At 39.6% G+C, this 19,335-nt stretch overlaps 1 protein-coding gene across 2 annotated transcripts in view; it reads left to right on the top strand.

Annotated features, from left to right (window-relative positions):
- Positions 1-2,687: 2,687 nt before the first annotated feature.
- Positions 2,688-19,335, top strand: part of PPM1B (protein phosphatase, Mg2+/Mn2+ dependent 1B) — a 90,951-nt gene continuing 74,303 nt past the window's right edge. The window contains exon 1 of one of the 2 annotated variants that reach the window (XM_036749614.1): positions 2,688-3,200. The gene's annotated coding sequence lies outside the window, so the exon portion shown is untranslated. The remainder of the gene's footprint in view (positions 3,201-19,335) is intronic. The other variant, XM_036749615.1, reaches the window with a different exon arrangement.

The following is a 19,335-nucleotide window of genomic DNA, read 5'->3' as shown; positions in this document are numbered from 1 at the left end:
TGACTAAGGCTCAACAAAAAACATTCCAATAGTAGAGAAGGTCTCTTACAGATTAGTCACATTATCTTGTGGGGGGGGGGGGGAGGAGAGAAAAGAAGCTAACCATAGTGATCTCTCCCGTATGCCCTTTATAACAAACAAGATATATGGACAAGGGGATAAGGATACTCTACTGTGTCTGGCACAGATGATTAGATTGGTGGTAGAACAGTCATTCACTTCCTGGCTTCACAAGAATGCTCCTTTTCTACTATAGTCAACAACTGTTTATTAAGTGCATATTATATTTGGGGTACCATGCTAATTAAGGGCTAGCAAAGTAGAGGAAAAGGAAAAAAATGGTTTCTGCTCTCAAGCATCTCACAGTCTGATGGGAAGACAACATGTACAAACAAGAAATATACAGGATAGCCTGGGAGGTCATTGAAGATATTAACTAGCATTGAGGTCAATTGGGAAAGGCTTCTTGCTGAAGGTGGAATTGTAGCTGGGATTTAAGGAAAGCTAGGAAAGCCAGGAGATGGAGAAGAAGAGAGAGAGTATTCTAAGCACAGGGGACACGGCTAGTATGTTAGAAGAGGTTATAGTACCTCTAACTTCTGCATATTCTTAAGAGGAATAATAGAATTTGGTCCTAGGAGGGTTCTCAGGTTACAGATGAAAAAACTGACCTATAATTTGAATGCCTTAAGCCTGGTATGCAATGGAAAGAGAAGTGGCCTTGGAAGTCTGGTGGGGTGGTGGGGTGGGATGGGATGGAGTATCTAGGGCTAATCACTTAACTTCTGGGCCTCTTTCTTCTGGGTTTAAACACCTGGAGATAGCTAGGTGGAGCCAAGGAAAGTCTCCAGGAGCTAGAGTCAGGAAGAGCTGGGGTCAAATCTAGCCTCATCCACTAAGGAGCTGTGTGATCCTAGGCCAGTCACTTGACCTTCATGTGTCTGCCTCAATTTCTTCATTTGTAAAATGGGGATAATAATAGCAAAACACCTGCTAGCATTGTCATGGAGACAAAACGAGATATTTGTGCAGCCCTTTGCGAACCTTAAAGCATTATAGAGATGTTAGCTATTATCATGTATCATACACTCTTATTTTTTGAGGGGGGAGACCCCCATTTGTGGGGAGGAAATACAATAAAAACAAACGACTGGCTTTCCTCAGGTCTCAGCTAAAATACCATTTTTCTACAGGATTCTCAATCCCACCAAATCCTAGTGCCTTCCCTTTGTTGATTATGCCTCATTTATCCTGCACACATCTTGATTGTACACAGCTGTTTGCATTGGGTTCCCCATTAATACTTCGAGCTCCTTGAGGGCAGGGTCTTTTACATTCCTTTGCAACCAGTGCAAGCACATAGTAGGTGCTTAATAAATGCTTAGTGATTGGCTGTTTGTACAATTGTTTGTTGGCTCCCCAATTAGACAGATAGTTCCTTGAGGGTAGAGCCCGTCTTTTCCCTTCCTTTGTATCCCTGGCGCTTGGCACACAGTCGGTGCTTAATAAGTGCTTGCTGACTGACTACTGAAATGTCAGGAGTTGAATAACGGGTTAGCTTGGGGAAAAAAACAACCACAAAAGGTCCCCCAACAACTGGGAAGTTGCAGAGCCGAGGACGCCAGTCGGTCACATGGAGGTACTCAAGCTCCCCACACTTGCTTAATTTCCCCTTCTCTCCTGGGCTCGCCTCCCCGCGGGTTGTTCCGCTCCGTGGCTCTGATTGGCCGGCGATGATTTCATTGTCAAGGAACATCCGGGTCTTCTCTCCCCTCCCCCCCATAGGTTATCCTGTCCTCCGCGCCTCCGACCCGTCCCGCGACCGCCCCACCCCGTAGGACTAAGCAAAACAATCGCCTCTCCCTTGATCTCTTCTCAGTCCCGTCCGCCGCCTCCCGACTCGCCTCCCACGCCCCAGAGAGGCGTCTTTGTCCTCCAATGAGGAATGAGGATGACTTTCTCCACCAATCAGAATTCAACTATTGCAATCCAGGGCGGTGTAGGGCCTCTAAGCCCAAACCTGGGTGGTCTGTTGGTTCCTTCTTGCATATTGCTTGCACGCAGGGTTTAGAGGTCGGGAACAGCAAGGAAAACTCTTCATAGGGAGGCTCCGGAGGTAGATGGGGACTCCGCGTTTGATTGATAGGGGAGTCCTGCCAATCGCGTTTCCGAGATCTCCCCGCCTTTTGCGCTCCCATTTAAAAAAAGCCGGTGTGACGGACTTGGAAATTGGCTCATTGATGGACAACTAGAAAAAGCCAATGACGTGAAGGTTCGAGCCAATTTGGACCAATAGAAAAAGGGAATAGTTAGGGTCAGGCTCAGCAAGAAGGCCAAGCGTATGGGCGATGTTTGATTGACAGTTCCTTTGACTTATGATCAAGTAGGCCACCGACGCCAATGAAGGGAAGGTATTGCTGAGTCTGGTTAAGCATGAAGCAAATCGCTTTAAGAGGTTGGGTCTTACTTAGTGGGCGGTGTTTGATGGACATAGATATTGTCCAATTGATAAAGGCCGTTGGTGCCCAATGGGAGACTTGGAAGAGAGGCGAGGCCATGGAGGCGGGGGAAAATGAAATGCGGAGTTGCGAAAGGGAGCCCAACTGGACAAGAGATCAATGACCGACAGGCCACTCAGCGAACCGGCTTCCGTGACATGGCGCGTGGCTTCCTAATGGGCGGGGGTTAGGGGCGGGGCCCACGGAGGGGCGGAGAGGAACGCGGACTTGGGGAGGAGGGGGGGGGGGGTGCCTATCGCAGAAGGAGCCGAGTTGCTGCTGCTACTGCTGCTGCTCAATGGCGGAGAAGCCGCCCGGGTTCTGATCTGCTCGTCCCCCGTTGGCAGTTGCGGGGGAGTTTCCTGCCGGCGCGGCTGGAGTCTCTGTTTCTCAGGGGTCGGTGGTTGGAAGATGCCCCAGAGAGACGAGGCCGCGACGGAGGAGGCGGCGGCGGCGGCGGCGGCGGCGGCAGCAGCGACGGCGCTGAGGTGGAGGGAAGGAGGCAGCGGCGGCGGCGGTGTGAAGGGCCCGACGGTGTAAACAGCCCTTGAGGCGGCGGCGGCCGAGGCCGAGGACGAAGCAGCGGCAGCGAGGGGCTGCGCCTCCGTTGGGAACCCGGGGTTAAGTGCGGCGGGGGTGGGGGGGGAACTCTGCGCGGGGCCGGAGCGAGACCCGAGGGAGCTCTCCGTCCTCCCGCCCCAGGTAAGCGCCGCCCGTTGCTGCGGGTGAGTGGGAAAAAGGCTTGGACGGTGACGGTCGAGTTGCTCCTCATCGGAGGCCCTTTTCGGCTGCTTAATCCCCTTCCCTTCCCCCACTCCTCCGGGGGCCCGGGACGCCAGGCCCGACTCCCGGCTAGGCCTCTGCCCTGGCCCTTTCCTCGGCCTTGGCCCGGGGTTGGAAGCGATGGATACGTTTCAGAGGTCAGCTCCTAGCGGCGGAGCAACAAATGTTGTTAAATAATCCGCTTCTTGTAGCTCTTCAGTCTGGAAGCGGCTTTCTCTTTCTTTCCTGGGGGGGGAGTGGGGTGGTGGTGGTGGGGGGGGTCCCCTGCCCTTATCCTGGGCCTTAAGTCCTCCCTGCCTCTTCTGCCTGGTTTGCAGTCACCTCTCCCCCGGACCCCTTCATCCCTTCCCATTTGTGATTTCCTTTCCACTTTTCGGCAGACCTTTCTTTTCTCTTGTCATTGCTTCCAGCCATTACTTAAAGCCATATCCTCTGTTTTCTTTAAATGGCTGCTTTTATTTTCTCCTTCATCCTTCCCTCCTCCCTGTTTTATCTCTAGTTCTTTTAATTGTAACTGTCTCTTGTGTCGCTATTCTTTGAAAAAAATGAAAGCTTTAAATGGAATATCGTGTCTCCAGGACTGATTTCAGACCCAGTGTATCTGTGGCTTCAACGCCCCATAAATTCTGTCAAAGGCCCACTGATGTAGGTTGACCGGCCTTATTTGTAGCTTTTTTTTTTTTTGTTACTCTATCTCATTTTCCCAGTACTTACTAAGAGTTAAAGGAAAAGCTATAGACACTTGCTATGTAAATGAAGGGTTGGATGAAGATTAAACATAGAGTTGATTCTTAAGTCATGAAGTCACTCCTTTACTTCTAGTTTAAAAGAAGTCGCTCGTGTGTCAATACCTACTCTTGAAGCATCACCGACTTCTTATATTGATTTAAAGCTTAACTGCCCTAAAATCAGCAGCCTCAGGAAAACTTTTTTAAAGGAAGAAAAATGCACAAACCAGTTAGGAATAGAATAAACCTTTTTAAAATCGGCTCCAGGTGCTTAATACATCAGAATAAAGTTGGCAGCGTTGTTTAGGGATTGGGCCTTGGGGAATATGTATCTACTTGGAATTTTGTTGTTGTTAAAATATTAACATCATCTGTGATATCAGAATTATTGAGTTTTATTGCTGGGGTAAACACATGACTCCTTTGAATTTGCTACATGGCACCAGTGTAGATTTGTACAAGGATGAACAAATGAATTACCACATGTTCTAGAGGATAAAGAAACGTCACCAAAACTGAATTTTAATAGACATCAGTATTTCATTTTTTTTATGTTATGCAATAGCCAAGTTCCTATAGTTGGCCCACTTTTAAACAGAGCATTCCTAAATAAACAATGAGGCAAGTTATTCTAGTTTTTTATATTTGCCTCTTCCAGTAATACAGGCTTCCTTTTTTATTGTAACAAGGACAGTAAAGTATTCAAATACAGTTCTTCTAAGAAGTGTTTCACAGACCTAGTGAATCGATGTTGGGAGTTCGTCTTTTAAAATATTTGTATTTTTTATTGACTAGATGTAGGAAACTCCTACAAATTCTGATTGGCATCTCGGCTGCAATTTATAGTTTTGGAGAGTTGCCTAGGGCACTGAGAGGTTGTGACTTGCCCAAGGTGTCAGCCATTGTCACAGGCTAGACTTGAACCCTGATCTTCCTAACTAGGTTCGTCTTTTATCCCTATACTGTGCTGCCTAAGTATGGAAGTGTGTTTTGTGTGTGTATTTAGAGAGATCTATCTATAGATCTATCTATACTTATCTCTGCACATTATTTATCATTGAGACTAGGTCTTCAGCTATTTGTGGCTTTTTCTTGTAGGACTTTTTCTGGCTTTATTTTTTTACCCCTTTATCTAGGGACCTAAGAGACCCATGTAGTCCCTTATTTTACAGATGAGGAAACTTGTGACCCAGAGATGTTAAGTGATTTGCTTGAGGTCACACCTCTAGTAGGTATAATATAGATGGAAATTTGAAGCTAGGTCCTCCAACTCCAAATCCATGGATCTCTCTCTTCTGCTTCTTTCCTTCTCTCAGTGTCTCTGTTGTCTTTTTCCCTTTTTTGTGTGGGTTTATTTTTCTGTATCTTTATCCCTATCTCTGTTTCTGCAACAGCCATTAGTATTGCATTATTAGTATGGTGTAATTTCAGTTTTTTCCTTAGCATGTTAGTTAAAATTTCCTCAGTTGTTTGTGTGCCCTCCTAATTGTTTCTATGACGAATTCACTTAGCATTAGGTTAAAAATGATGACCAAATCATTCATCTTTTTTCCTGTGTTGGATAATTACAGTATTTATAACAGTGAACCTTATACCATTTGGGGTTGTAGTAGAATAAAATACATATACTTAGTAATTAACATATAATTTCCAACCTGCTAAGACTGATTTTAAAGGATGGTGCAGTAGTCTATTTGAAATGATCAAGACTTGCAGGAAGAGCAGGTTTTTAACTTGACCAGCTCAGAAACAACTATTCTTGCTTAAAAATTTAAGTGTTTACTGTAAAGGAAGTTGTTTAACATCTTGAAAATGGGGTCTCCTGATCTTAATGCAATACCTGGAAGCCTGAGATTTGCCATATTCCTCAGTGCTGCTAGGGGTTTAGTTAGAACATGATTGGATAATTGGATGAGCATAGTTTATGTAAGATAGTAGCATCCCTAAAATGTTTTAAGTTAACATCGTTTTGAATGGCATTGTTAAATATAAACATGTCTTTGGCAGATTACTTTTGTGAGTGATAACTACTTTTAGCCTTTTCTCATATGAAGGCATTTATTTATACTTGACTGTACTTACTATATATGGTTACAGATAAGGGATTACAAAAATTTTACTTGTCGGTAAGATAGAAACCATGTTTTATTATCCTTTGTGATGGACAGTACTCAAAGACAATTTTGTTAGTCATGCATCATAAATGTTGACCAAAGAATGAAGTTACTGGCTTTAATGTATGTTGGTAAAAACTTGAAATAAAGAATTGAAGGTTTGTGTTTTGCCTATGAAAATAACTTAATTGGCAATACTAAATAAAACACACGCGCACACACATGAAACTTGATATTGTTGAACCCCAAATTTTAGTATCATAGTAATGTTAAAAGAAATTCGAGATGGTAGTCACAAATGTGTATAGTTCACTTTTCTCCTCAGTATTTAAAAATACTAGAATCACAAACTTGTTGACTAAGGATCCTTGGGAATGTGGATTGTTACTTTTTTTCATTTATTTGCATACTTGATCTATTTCTCATATTGGAAATTTGTTTTAGAATCTGAAATCATACTGGCCACTACTGTGTCACTACTTATAGTAGTTAAAATAGTACTTATAGTACATTTTAGAGCAAAATGTGTGTTTTTTAACATCAAGTGAGTTGGCAATTGAAAGAACTGGTCAAATTTTATGTAGAGGTTAATGGCTGTATTGACTAGATTGAATGAGCCAATGTAGAGAGAGATAGAATTAAAGACCCCTTAGAGCCAGGTAATATAGCCCCACAGCTGTTACTCCATTATTACCACCATCGTTCAAAGTGTGAAGGCAGGCTAGGGTTTGGGGAAGTTTAGCAGCAGAATTTAATATTTGCTTTCACATGATACTCCTGAAAGCTTATGAAATGCCAGTCATTGATTCTCACTGTCTGCTGCTTCCTTGTCTCTGACCTTGCTGGGAGTGACTTCATTTCTTTGTGCCTCACTTTCTTCATCTTGGAAACTCATGGCTGGCTTGGATAATCTTGAAGGTCACTTCAGTTCTAGTATTTTTTGACCTGAACTAATCCAGAAAAAATTGGGAGGGGGGAGGGGTGGCTGGAGGAAGGCAAAGGTGCAATAATTTACTGAGCTTTGTAATGAATATTTAATTTATATTTCCTCAAGAAATGTCGTTAAATTCATTTTTTTAAAAAGACATTTTAGACTTTTGATGAAGGTTAAGTATTCTTCTAAAGGGCATGTTAGGTTATCTGTGGCATCTGATCTATGCTGAGGCCTTTTACTAAGTTTTCTAACTTCATTTTAAACTATAAATACTTCTGTATTCAGTGGAGTAGGACAAGCATTTCAGCATGTTGCTGTCCTTTCCCCTCAAAACTTTTTTTTTTTTTTTGGCAAGCACAAGAGAATTATTCTGATTTGATCTGGTAGTTGTCTCATGCTGTGGAAAAAAAAAGCTTTTTGATAGTTTAAGAACTTTTCTTAATTACTAAACCTAATTATAGCAATAATTCTGTTTAGCACCTTTATATGTTGAGACTATATTGAAAAGTAATGACAGGTTTTAGTATTACCATTAATGTGATAACTTTGCAGGAGTTTTGGCTTTCTAAAAAAATGGTCAGTGATTTATTAATTTTCAGTGCTTTATTTTCAAGCTTTTAAAAAATGTCTATTAAAATGTGTACTTCAGTGCATTTTAGCTTTTGTGTTCCATCTTGTTTGCGTTTTTCATAAATCCTCCACAGAACAATCCTCATAAACACTGAAAGCTTCTCCTGTGGACATCAGTACAGCATTTGGGTTGTCCATTTGTAATCCTTCCTTTTTGCTATATGTGATATATGATTGGCCCTGCTACTTTTCTCTTCATACTTGACCTTGGTGATATCTTTTATGCTGTTTCTTGTGTATAAGTTACCATTGATCATATCTTGTAGAGTAGTTAAACTCACCATGTGAACAGTGGAAAGAACACTGATTCTACAGTCAGAGGACTTGATTTCCATTTTTAACTTTGATAATTATACCTATGTGACCTTAGACAAGTCATTTCACTTTCCTGGGCTTCACTTTCCTCATCTATAAAAAAGGGGCTTGGACTGGATGACCTCTTAGGTTTCTTCCATCTCTAAGTTTATGATCTATCTATGATCTCTCTATGATTGAGTATTGCCCAAATGCTTATTTATGTCATCTGCAGTTTTGGTTTTTGGAGATCAAAGTGCTTGATGATTCATGGCCATACAGCATCACCAGGAGAATATTAGTGTTAAGAGATAGTCACTGTGCAACAAGGAATAGTTTGAGATTAATGGAAGCAGTGTTGGGGCTGCTACTACGTTTCTGAAACCAGTCCCTTCAAGTCAGCAGGCATTTATTAAGTCCCTACTTTGCCAGGCACCGTAATATAAGTGGTGGGAATACAAAGAAAGGCAGAAACAAAACAATGCAAAAAAAAACAAACAAAAAAGCTAGTTCCTGATTCTCTGGGAGCTCACAGTCTAATGGGGGGGGAGGAGGTAGGGAGCACGCAATGGACAGATAACATGCAAGCAACCATGTACAGCATACAGGATTTTAAATGAGAAACAATCAACAGAGAGAAGGCACTAACTACCATTATTGGATTCCTTCCTGGCCTAGATTATTGTCCATCTTCAACATATGAAATATTATTGAAAGCACAGAAATATTCTCAGAAAAATTTTCTTTGGCTTTTTGGCTCAAGATCCTCTCTTAAGAACTTTGGAATTGATTGTGTGACGGGGGGAGACACTGGCACACGACCGCTCAGCATGGCGTGCCCACATCAGAGAAGGTGTTGTGCCATATGAGCAAAGTAGAATTGAAACAGCTCAAAGGAAATGCAGGATGCGAAAATTTAGAGTATCCCCCCCAAACGTTCACACAGACTATTTGTGCCCAACCTGTGGTAGAGCATTCTGAGCTTGTATTGGTTTGATCGCCGCAGTTTGACACATTGAAACTTGACTCTAGCAGATTGATGTCATTTTGGTCCTCTTTGAGAACCAAGGATAACCAACCAACCAACAACCAACTAACTTATACTGGTAATATCTAATGTGTTGTAACTGCTTGTCATTGAACATTTTTTATAGCTTTTGTAACAAAAGTATTTATCAGTTTCTGAAATAATGACCTCATAAATTGAAGAATGTGAGAGCACTTTTATTAGATTTTATAAGATATGTTGAACCAATGTCTAAAGTACAAGTTACTAACTTAAAGCTTACATTAATACCTGATAGGTTTTATTATCAGATATTGAAAATTGGTTCATAATGTTTTTTTTAGAGAAAGTTAAAATGTTACCTCAAGATTAAGTAGTTTGAATTGATTATGGAAGCAAAGTCATGGAATTTCTAGGAACTGTGACTTTAGAAATGATCTAGCAAAACCCTCTCATTTTGGTTCTTATGTGTTAATGTTAGAAATCTTTCATTTGTAATTGGGAAACTATGGTTTATACTGTAGAGGGGTGAGGAGGATCGTTTTTCTTAAAATTCAGTTTTTAACATCTTTCTAAACATGAAGGTTAGTGCGTTGTGGAAGAAGTTTGATTAAAAATGATTGGTAGACGAAGACCTTTGTGAAGGTTCTGAAGTGGAACTTAAGTGTCCTCTGAAAGGTTCTAAGTATTGATGGCTCTGGGTTATATGTATGATTTTGCTTCAAAACTAATTGCCTTTATTCTTCATAGAATTACGGATTTTCAGAGTTAGAAGGAATTTCAGTGGCCATCTAGTCCAACCTATACCAAAGAAAACTGTGCACTAAGATATACCCCAAAGTGGTTACCCTAGTATACAGGAGTATGTAGGGGTCTGGACTGGGTTAGGAAATTAAATGCAAAAAGAAGTTTTGAGAAGTCCAAACTATTAATTAATAACTATGCTGGCATCTATCCTCTTTCTTTGTTCCAATAATCTTTTTGACCTAGTTGTTGATTTGATTAAAACATTAGGCACTAAGGATTAAAAGAAGAGGAGGGGAAAGATTGCCTAAATTGCAATTAGCTAAGTAAGCTGTAAGCATTGAAAGAGGAAAGGGGGGGAGCAGTACAGATGCAAAATCCCTGGAGGGGGGGAAGTAATGGGAAGGGGGGGTAAATAGAAGTATTAGAAAGAGGTGATTGGTCAAGAGGCTTATTTAGTAGCAACCACTAGAATCCACTTAATAAAAGGATTTATTCTGTGAAGTTTGGATTCAGTCAAAGGGCCACACTTGAGGACCTAGAGGGCCACATCTGGCCTGGAGGCCACAGGTTCCTCACCCCTGCATTAGGTGGTACTTGGAGCTTAGTGTAGCTTGATTGATTTATGTATGAATTAGTTTCCCAGGTTCAGTGGGAATGTTTGTAGAAACATGTTTGGTGATGAATTTCCTTATGTTTTCTTACATGAGTGTGTCTGAAAACATTCTGTAAGTAGTATATATAAATAATGTCCTTTGCTTTCAGGTGATAGCTGCCACTCTTAGTGCACCAGATTCTCTTGTTGTTTGACATATTTCCTCACAATGGCTGATAGAATCCTATCTGCTTTGTCACATTAAGGTTACTTTGTGTCTCTTGTTTCTTTTTCATGTCTCCTTTTGACTTTTTAAATTTCTACTTGAAGTTATCCCAACTTTATTATACAGTAGTTACTTAGGGATCTGGCTCTCTCTTACTATCTTCTTTGAACTTTCAGCTTGGTGAATCAATTGATTAGTTTTACAAGTATTACAATTAAGTTGTCCATGAGATCTTCAGTTTTTATGATTTTAGAGTCAGCTAGGTGGTGCAGTGCCTAGCACGATAAGGCCTGAATTTAAATTTGGCCTTAGACATGACCCTAGACAAGTCATTTGACTGCTGTCTGCCTCAGTTTTCTCCTCTGTAAAATGAGGATAATAGTGTTTATCGCCAAGGATTTTTGTGAAGTTGCAATGAGTTAATATTTGTAAAGCATTTTGCAAATCTTAAAGTGCTACGGTAAACTCCAGTTACTTAATGCTACGTATTTTAGTGCTGAATGCCTTTTGTGGTTTGTGCTAGGAGTATCTATGAGCCATTTGCCATTTTGTCTTCACTTGGGAATCACTGATCTAGAAGATGAGAGGATCATATATCTATAAGGTAAACTTTATCAAATTAGCTATTAGGGCATGTTTCTTACATATCAAGGCAGGCTAGCTCGGGACATTAAAGTAATTTTATTAGAATAATAATGTACGATAGTTATATTAGTGAAATGGGAGACAAATGATTTATTAAGAATGAGCAATTTTTTTTTCTGCATAGTATTTTAATTTATTTGTGCTTCATGAAAAAGGAAGTATCCTTAAGCTTCTTGTATTGACTTTCATTGTTCATTTTGACATTATCTAATTTTTGTCTACATGTCTCAGAACCTAAATTTTAGATACCTTTCCTTATTTCTATTTCATTTTTACAAATCTTCTACTTTTAAACTTTATTTTTAGGTCTTGATTTTTGTTTCCATAAAACTGTGGAGACTAAAGCTATAAAAGTTGTTAAAAGATTTGAGCCTTTTAAAATGTACATTATGGTGGTAGAATCATACTTTTATGACGTTTGGGTTGGTATGTTAAGATTTATTTTCTGACATGAAATTTTGTGCTTTGGTCTAAAATATTAATGTGACCGAATGTAGTATTTTTTGCAAGTAGAGTACTTGGTTCACCTAGACTTCTGTAGAGCCTGAAAGATGTTTCTGGAGTTGGTTTAGGGAAATAATTAGGGAAGAAATAGAGTTATTAAGGTAAACATATTATTTGTTTAATTTGTGAATTGAATCCTTTTCTCAGGTAGTAGGCCTGAGTCAGTTGAAGTTATAGGTCTCACTATCTTTGGCCTGCTGCTGCTGCTCCATGCTTTCTTGTTTTTGTCTCCATGTCCGTTTGACCAGTTTTAGTTAAGCTTAGTGGGACTATGTAGGTGGATGGCAGCTTTGTTGTTGCTTTTATTTTCAAGGCTCTGTTAAAGAGGAAGGAATGAAAAACATAAGCATCAGCAATTACTAGTGGAGAAAAGTAGAAATAGGTAGTTTGGAGTCTTGAAAGGAAGTAAAAGAATATAAAAATTGCAAGACAATGTGAAATGTATTTTGTAAACAAAGCTAGGTGGGAAGGATGGGGAAGAATCTTGGTTAAAAAAGTTTAGGGGTTGGGGCAGCTAGGTGGCGCAGTCAGTAGAGCACCGGCCTTGGAGTCAGGAGGATCAGAGTTTAAGTCCGGCCTCAGACACTTGACACAAGTACTAGCTGTGTGACCTTGGGCAAGTCGCTTAACCCCCCCTGCTGAAAAGCAAAAAAAAAAAAAAAAAAAAAAAAAAGTTTAGGGGCTATTCAATGGTTTCCTACCATAATTGTGAACTTTTTGCAACTTGGTAGACTACATAAATGGTGAAAAATGTAATGACATTGTAAAGAGAGGCCTTGACATGAGAATTAAGCCTTTCAGGGGTGTAAAATGTGAAATGCTGCTTGGTTGTTACGTATACTTTTATAGTTTTGTTAGAACAGTTATAAAATCTTACAGACAGATGAAAATATTTTATTTAGTGCTTGTAGATTTTACAATTCATATGTTGAACTGTGTTCATTTAAGTTTTTTTCTTAAACTTTATAACAAAAATAAGCATCTACATCAACATTAGTTGCATTCATCAAAGAACTTATAACTTTTTAGACTATTTGTTCAAATATATATAAAATTTTGAAGTATATTTTACTCTCAGGCATTTGAAATTTCCTTTGACATAAAATTTTTAATGGGAATAAGACATTTGCCCGACAAAGTTGAATAGGTTGAAAAGTTGTAACAACATAATTTATGTTTTTACAAAAGGCTTTTTATGTTTTGTAATTCAGTTCTACACATGTTTGTTGAGCACCTACCATGCGATGTATAGTGCATATCAAAAAAAAAAATGAAAAAAATCCCCTGCTAGAGAATGTGTGTGTGTGTGTGTGTGTGTGTGTGTGTGTATGTATGTATGTGTATGTGTCTTGTGCCTGGAGATGAGTGGATCACAAAAGGCCTCTTGGTGGGAGGTGGCACCTAGTGTTGCTTTGACCAAAAACTAGGGATTCTTCAAGGTGGAGAATAGAAGGGACAGTATTTCAGACTTGAGAGAATAGCTAGCAGGCTAATTTGACTGGAGAAGAATTAATGTGAAGGGGAATATTATTAAATAAGACTGGATAGATTGGAGATTGCGAAGGACTTTAAAAAATCAGTCTGTGAATTTTGTATTTTCTCCTAGAGGCTAAGTAGTAGACCCTAAAGGTTTTCGTTTTTTTTTTTTTTTTAAAGGAAGGGATGATGTTGGGTCAAATGCATATTTTCAGGATATGGATTTTGAGAGACTGGAGGCAGTAAGACTAATGATGATGTTATTGCAGTGGTCCAGGCAAGAGGTGATGGAGGCCTGAATCAGGCTTGAGTTCTGTGTGTTTGGAGAGCAGTGTAAGAGATGATGCTTCTCTTTCTACCATAGAACTTGACGACTGATTGAATCTGAGAGCTGAGGGAAAGGGAAGAGTTGAGAATAATTAAGAAATTGTGACTTTTAAAGTTAGTGTTCCCCTTAGCAGAAAAAGGTTAGTTTGGAAGAGGATAATAGAGGAATATGAGTTGAGTTTGAGATGCCTTTAGGCTATCCTGGTGGAGATGTGCCACATACTATTGGTAATGCAAGACTGGTGTTAGGATTAAATACATAGATTTGAGAGTAATTCAGTCTGTGGATCCATCCGTCTTTAGGCTAACTTCGTCAGGGGAGAATGTACAGAGAGAATAGGGACTAGAACCAAGTACTGGTTGACTTAAGGAGAACTGTTCTCAATGAATTAGAGGAGACTGTTGATCTACAAAGAAGACTGAGAAAAAATGGTCAGACAAATACAGTGAGAAGTAGGAGAGTACATTGTCATGGAAGCCAGGGGAGGAGAGAAAGTCTAGATGGAGAAAATGGTTTACGGCATCAAAAGCTACTTAGGTCAAGTAGAATGAAATTGAGAGAAAAGTCCATTGGATTTGCATTTGAAAAGTTTTTGGTAACCTTGGAGAGAACAGTTTTCAGTGGAGTGATTGGGTGTGGGGGTCAGATTGCAGGGGATTGAGAAATGATTCAAGAGGTGAGAAAATGGAGGCAATAAGCATAGACAACCCTTTCTAGAAGCCAGACTGTCAGAGAAGAGAGTTTGGGGACTTGAGAACACGTTAATGTCAAGTGAAGAATTTTTCAAGATAAGAGAGAGACTTGGGTATTTTTGCAGGTAGTAGGGAAAGAGCCAGTGGATAAGTAGAGAATGAAGATGAGAAAGGGATGCTTGAGCCAATAAGTTCCTCCAGGTTGGAGGGGATTGGAGCAAACAATACAGAAGTAGAAGTTAGCTTTGGCAAGATTGTTCACCTCTTCTTCATTGGATGGGGGGTGGTGAGTTTTGAGGTTTAGAAAGGGGGAGAAGAGAAAGAATGGATTGCCTTTCCTAGACAGCAAGGTGGGCCCAGAGTCAGGAAGACTTGAGTTCAGATGTGGCCTCAGACACTAATTAGCTGTGTGACCTTAGGCAAGTCCTTTGTTTGCCTCAGTTTCCTCATCTGTAAAATGGGGGTAATAATAGCACTTCTCTCCCAGGGTTTTATTTCCTTGAGCTGCTCTTATGAGCAGTAGGAGCTTTTCTTCTGCATGAGTTTTTACTTACAAAATATGACCTCAGGCAGAGGATAGAACCAGGTTGTGATGAATTTTTTTGTCCTCTGCTGTCTTACTGGGTTTAGAAAGCAAACAAAATAAAAACCCCTCAACTGCTTTGAATGCTAGCCAAACTCAGAGAATATTAGTCTCAAACCTCAAGTCTTCCGTATTGCCTCATGAACATGTTGTAACCACCACCAGCACACTCACCATCTTTTGCTTTTATCAGCCACTTAAAATAATTGTTTTAGTTATACTTTATATCCATTTAATGATTTTCTTTTTATATGTATTTCAGAAGTTTATACATATGTATATATACACATATGTGTACATGTACACACAAACACATACATACATACATACATCTCCAAGCAGGTGTTGCCATTGAAAGTAATTGCCTTCTTCAGAACTTTTTTGGAGCTCTTTTAGAATTAACTTGAGAGCAAGTTTTTTTTTTTTTTAAATCAAGCACAGAAGAGGAGCTTTATTATTTATTCATATGGCATTATTCCCTTGGTTGGTTCCTTTTTTCTCCTAGTCTTGAATCTTTTCCTCCGTTTCCTGCACCTTCCCTTTCCATGGAATTCCTAGAGGGAGATTTTATTTGGTGTTTGATTCCAAGAGATCCTGGGGAGAGGAGCTGAGGGTACCATGTGACCAGATTGAAAGTCCAGGATTTATATAGAGAGCAAATCTGGAAGAAGAGGCCTATAAATTCATTTGTTTGCTACTGCCTCTATAAATACGTGTGATTGGTTAGGCACCACAAATGCCAGCGTTGAGTTGATAGAAATAAGAGACCTACTCATACTTGATTATCCTTAAATATTGTAATATTATTATCTGTGGTATAACACATCCATTATATCTTGTATTGAGAATGTTAGACTGGCATGTTAGGATATTTATTTCTCCTTGGAGAAATGACCATTTCAGAAAGTACTTTTAAGTCAAGCTCACTGGCCTGTAGTTTTCAGACTTTATTCTTTTTTGAAAATGATATTAACTTCTGTCCTCCCATTTTGCAGGTCCCCCTCCCTCCCATCTTTGCTTCATAATTTTTCAAAGGTCTTTGACATAGTTCAGCAATGACATCTGTCATTTATTTTTAGTAACTGAGAATAAGGTTCATCTGGGCCTAGAGATCTGAAATACAATGATGTTGTTGTATTCCCTCTTGCCTACCTCTGTTCCCATCTTCTGTTTATGTTTTTAAAAAATCTAAGTTGGTTAATGAGTTATTTACACACCCACATTGGTCTCTTTTAGATTTGTTTCTCTTTATGTCTTCAGGATTTATCACTTTGAGCGCTTCCCATCCCCTCCTGGGCTGACTTCTATAGAATTTGTCCCACCCAACCTTCCTCTGAACCATTTGAAATCTGTATTTCCCAAAAACTAGTGTATGCCAGACTATTTGCAGTTCTCTTTAGTCATAGATTCTTTTTTTTAATTTATTTTTAATTTTTAGTTTACAACACTCATTTCCACAAGTTTTTAAGTTCCAAATTTTCTCCCCCTCCCCACCCAAGATGGCATGCAATTCGATATAGGTTCTACATAGACCTTCACATTAAACTTATTTACACAATAGTCAAGTTGTAAAGAAGAATTATAACCAATGGAATGAACCATGACAAAGAAGAAACAATACCAAAAAAGAAGAAAAAAAAGAGAGCAAATAGTTTGCCTCAATCTGCATTCAGACTCCTTAATTCTTTCTCTGGATGTGGATAGTCATAGGTTCTAAGATATAATGGGCAGCACCCTCCCAAATCTACCCTCAAAGTGCCTGTCATTTACCCTTTAGCAGTTAACTCTTCCTTGTAGAGGGGAATCAGATCTAGAATAGAATTTCATTTTATTTCATATTTCCTCCACCTTTTGAAGGAGAAAATTATTAAGGCAAGTCAAGAAATTCAACTTTGTCCTTTAGGCAGAGAGAACTTCAGCAGATTTCTGGATAATCGAAATCTCTTCTCATTAATAATCAGGCTTCTGTGCTTGATCATGATCTGTTTCTAGTAGTCATCTATTTTCTTTTTGCCCAAGTAGTCTCTCTTAAATTCATCATTACCATGCTATCTTTATATTCCTGGATTTCCTCATGAGCTTATCCTGATATACCGAGCTTTGCCTTTATATGTTCTGTGTTTGAATGTTATTGCCTTCCAGAGCCATATTCCTGTCAATGCATTTCATTCCAGCAAGTCTCAGTAATCACTGTGGGTTTAAATTTTCCTTCCTGTGCTAGGTTCTCCAGTTCATCTTGCTTGTTCACCTCACCATATTTTGTGCATTTGTGTATATGTTCTCTTGATTCCTCCCCCCGCCCAACTACTAGTGCCCTCCTCCTAAACTACCTTCCATTTAACTATTTTGTTGTATTTGTTTGTTGACTTGATATTTATACTGTATACATTTTTATATGTACTTGTCTCCAAAATTACGCTTGTTGCAAGTAGGAGTTGTTTTCCTCTTTGTACTTGTTATCTCTTGCACTTATCCTGGGTACTTGGCACATTGTAGGCACTCAGTAAATACTTGATTTATTGATTGGCACCTGAGGCAATGGGTTTTATTCCTATCTCTCATTTTATATTTTTGTCTTGTAAATTTCTGTGCACCTCTGTTGCTATTCTAGTTGGCAGCTCCTCTCTATAGTGTCTAGCTTAGCAGTTATACCTCCATAGCTTTCTCCATCTACTTTCCTTTTCAATTGAAAGCCCTTTGAATTTAGTTTGCCAAGATTACAGGCTAGTACATTATTATAACCTTTATTAAAGACACTCCTTCTCTGGCCAGAAAACTGCTATTTTCATAATTTAAGCTGTGATTCTAGAATCCAGATTCTTCTCTCAGGCATCATCTTAGCCAGCTGTGTACTTTACAAGCTTGCCTTTTCTGAATTCCTTGCCTCTGACAGGGAGCAAATACCACCACTTGTGTCCCTAAGATTTTGCATTTCTTTCTCAAGGCTTTACAGTCTAGCATTTGTGCTCAAATGACTTACTAGAAGCGGAATAGTCTTCTGACCAGTCTTGATAGGAATTGTTATGTTTTGGTTTCATACCCTGGAAGATGGTGGGCCTCTATTCTCATTTTAACATTTTCTCCAGAAGAGAGTTATCAGCCACTGCCATTAGTTTCTTCTTCTGAGCCTTATTAAATGCCCTCTTATATGACATTTTCCATGGTTTCACATTATCATCGTCGTCACCACCGCCACCACCAGTCATCAGCATCATCATCATCTCTTAGAGAATAAACATTTGCTTCTTTCTCAAAGAATTAAGCCCCTTTAATTTTTGGAAGAGTCTCACTTTTTTTTTTTTCTTTTAAAGCTTTGAAGTGTTTTGTTATCTGTTCTTTTCACTCAGTCAAAGCATTTGTTAAATGCCTGCTGTATGCCAGGTACTGTGCAGCCTGGGAATAAAAGTACAAAGAAACAATCTCCATTCACAAGTACACATATAAATATAAAGTGAATAAAGAAAAATGGATACAAGGCAGTTTAGAGAGGGAGAGCACTAGCAGTTAAAGGGAATCTTGCAGAAGATGATGTTGGAGCTGTGTCTTGAAGGAAGAGAAGGACTCTGAGGTAGTGGTAGGGACTGTGCATGCATTCCAGTCCTGAGGTGCAAACAGTGCCAAGGTTTGGAGAAGAGAGTTGGAGAGTTTTGTGTGGAATAGGAGAAGGCCATTTTGGCTGCTGGACCACAAAATGTGGAAGGGTAGTAATGTCCAATTAAGCTTGAAACAGAGGTTGGAGGCAGGTTTTCTAGATTTCTTAAAAAGCCAAACAGAAGAGTTTGTATTTGATCCTAGAGGCAATAAGGAGCCAATGTTGATTGAACAGGGGAGTGATCTTTGCTTATGTAAGATGGACTAAAATAGGAAGAAACTTGAAGGAGGTTGTTGAAATAGTGGTAATTAGGGCCCTAATTGAGGTAATTGTCTGAATAGAAAGAAAGAAGGGGATGGATGAGAGAGATGTGAAGGAATTTGGCCTCTGGTTGAATATGCGGGCTGAAGGAGAGTGAAGATTTGAGAATAATGCCTGGAATATTAGAAGATGATAGCTTTGACACAAATAGTTCCAAAGGTTTGGAAAGAGGGTTTGGGCAGCCATATAATGATTTCAGAGAGTGTCAGGGAGAAGTTTTGGTGATGTAAAAGTAAACTATATCAATAAATTTTATTTCACAAGTTAACTTCAGTTTTAGATATGTTGAGTTTAAGATGTCTCTGGGACATCCAGTTTGAAATGTCCAATAGTCAGTTGGTAATGCCAAACTGGAGTTCTGGGGATAAAACTGGGTCTGGCTATATAGATCTGGAAGTAATTTACATGGAGATAATAACTAAACTCATGGGAGCTGATGAAATTACCACCAGAAGGAGTATAGGGGAAGAAGATATGAGGGTACAAGACCAAACCTTGAGAAACATCCACAGTTAGGGATTGTGATATGGCAGCTGAGACAGCAAAGGAGACCAAGAAAGAGCAGTGAGAGAGGTAGTCAGGATAGAGTATCTAGAAAGAAAGCATGGTCTGCGATGTCAGATGCAGCAAATAGATCAAAAA

This window comes from Trichosurus vulpecula, chromosome 3 (assembly GCF_011100635.1).
Source record: "Trichosurus vulpecula isolate mTriVul1 chromosome 3, mTriVul1.pri, whole genome shotgun sequence".
Lineage (NCBI taxonomy): Eukaryota > Metazoa > Chordata > Mammalia > Diprotodontia > Phalangeridae > Trichosurus > Trichosurus vulpecula.
The sequence above is the reverse complement of the archived record's forward strand: the minus strand, read 5'-3'. Positions and strand labels throughout refer to the sequence as shown.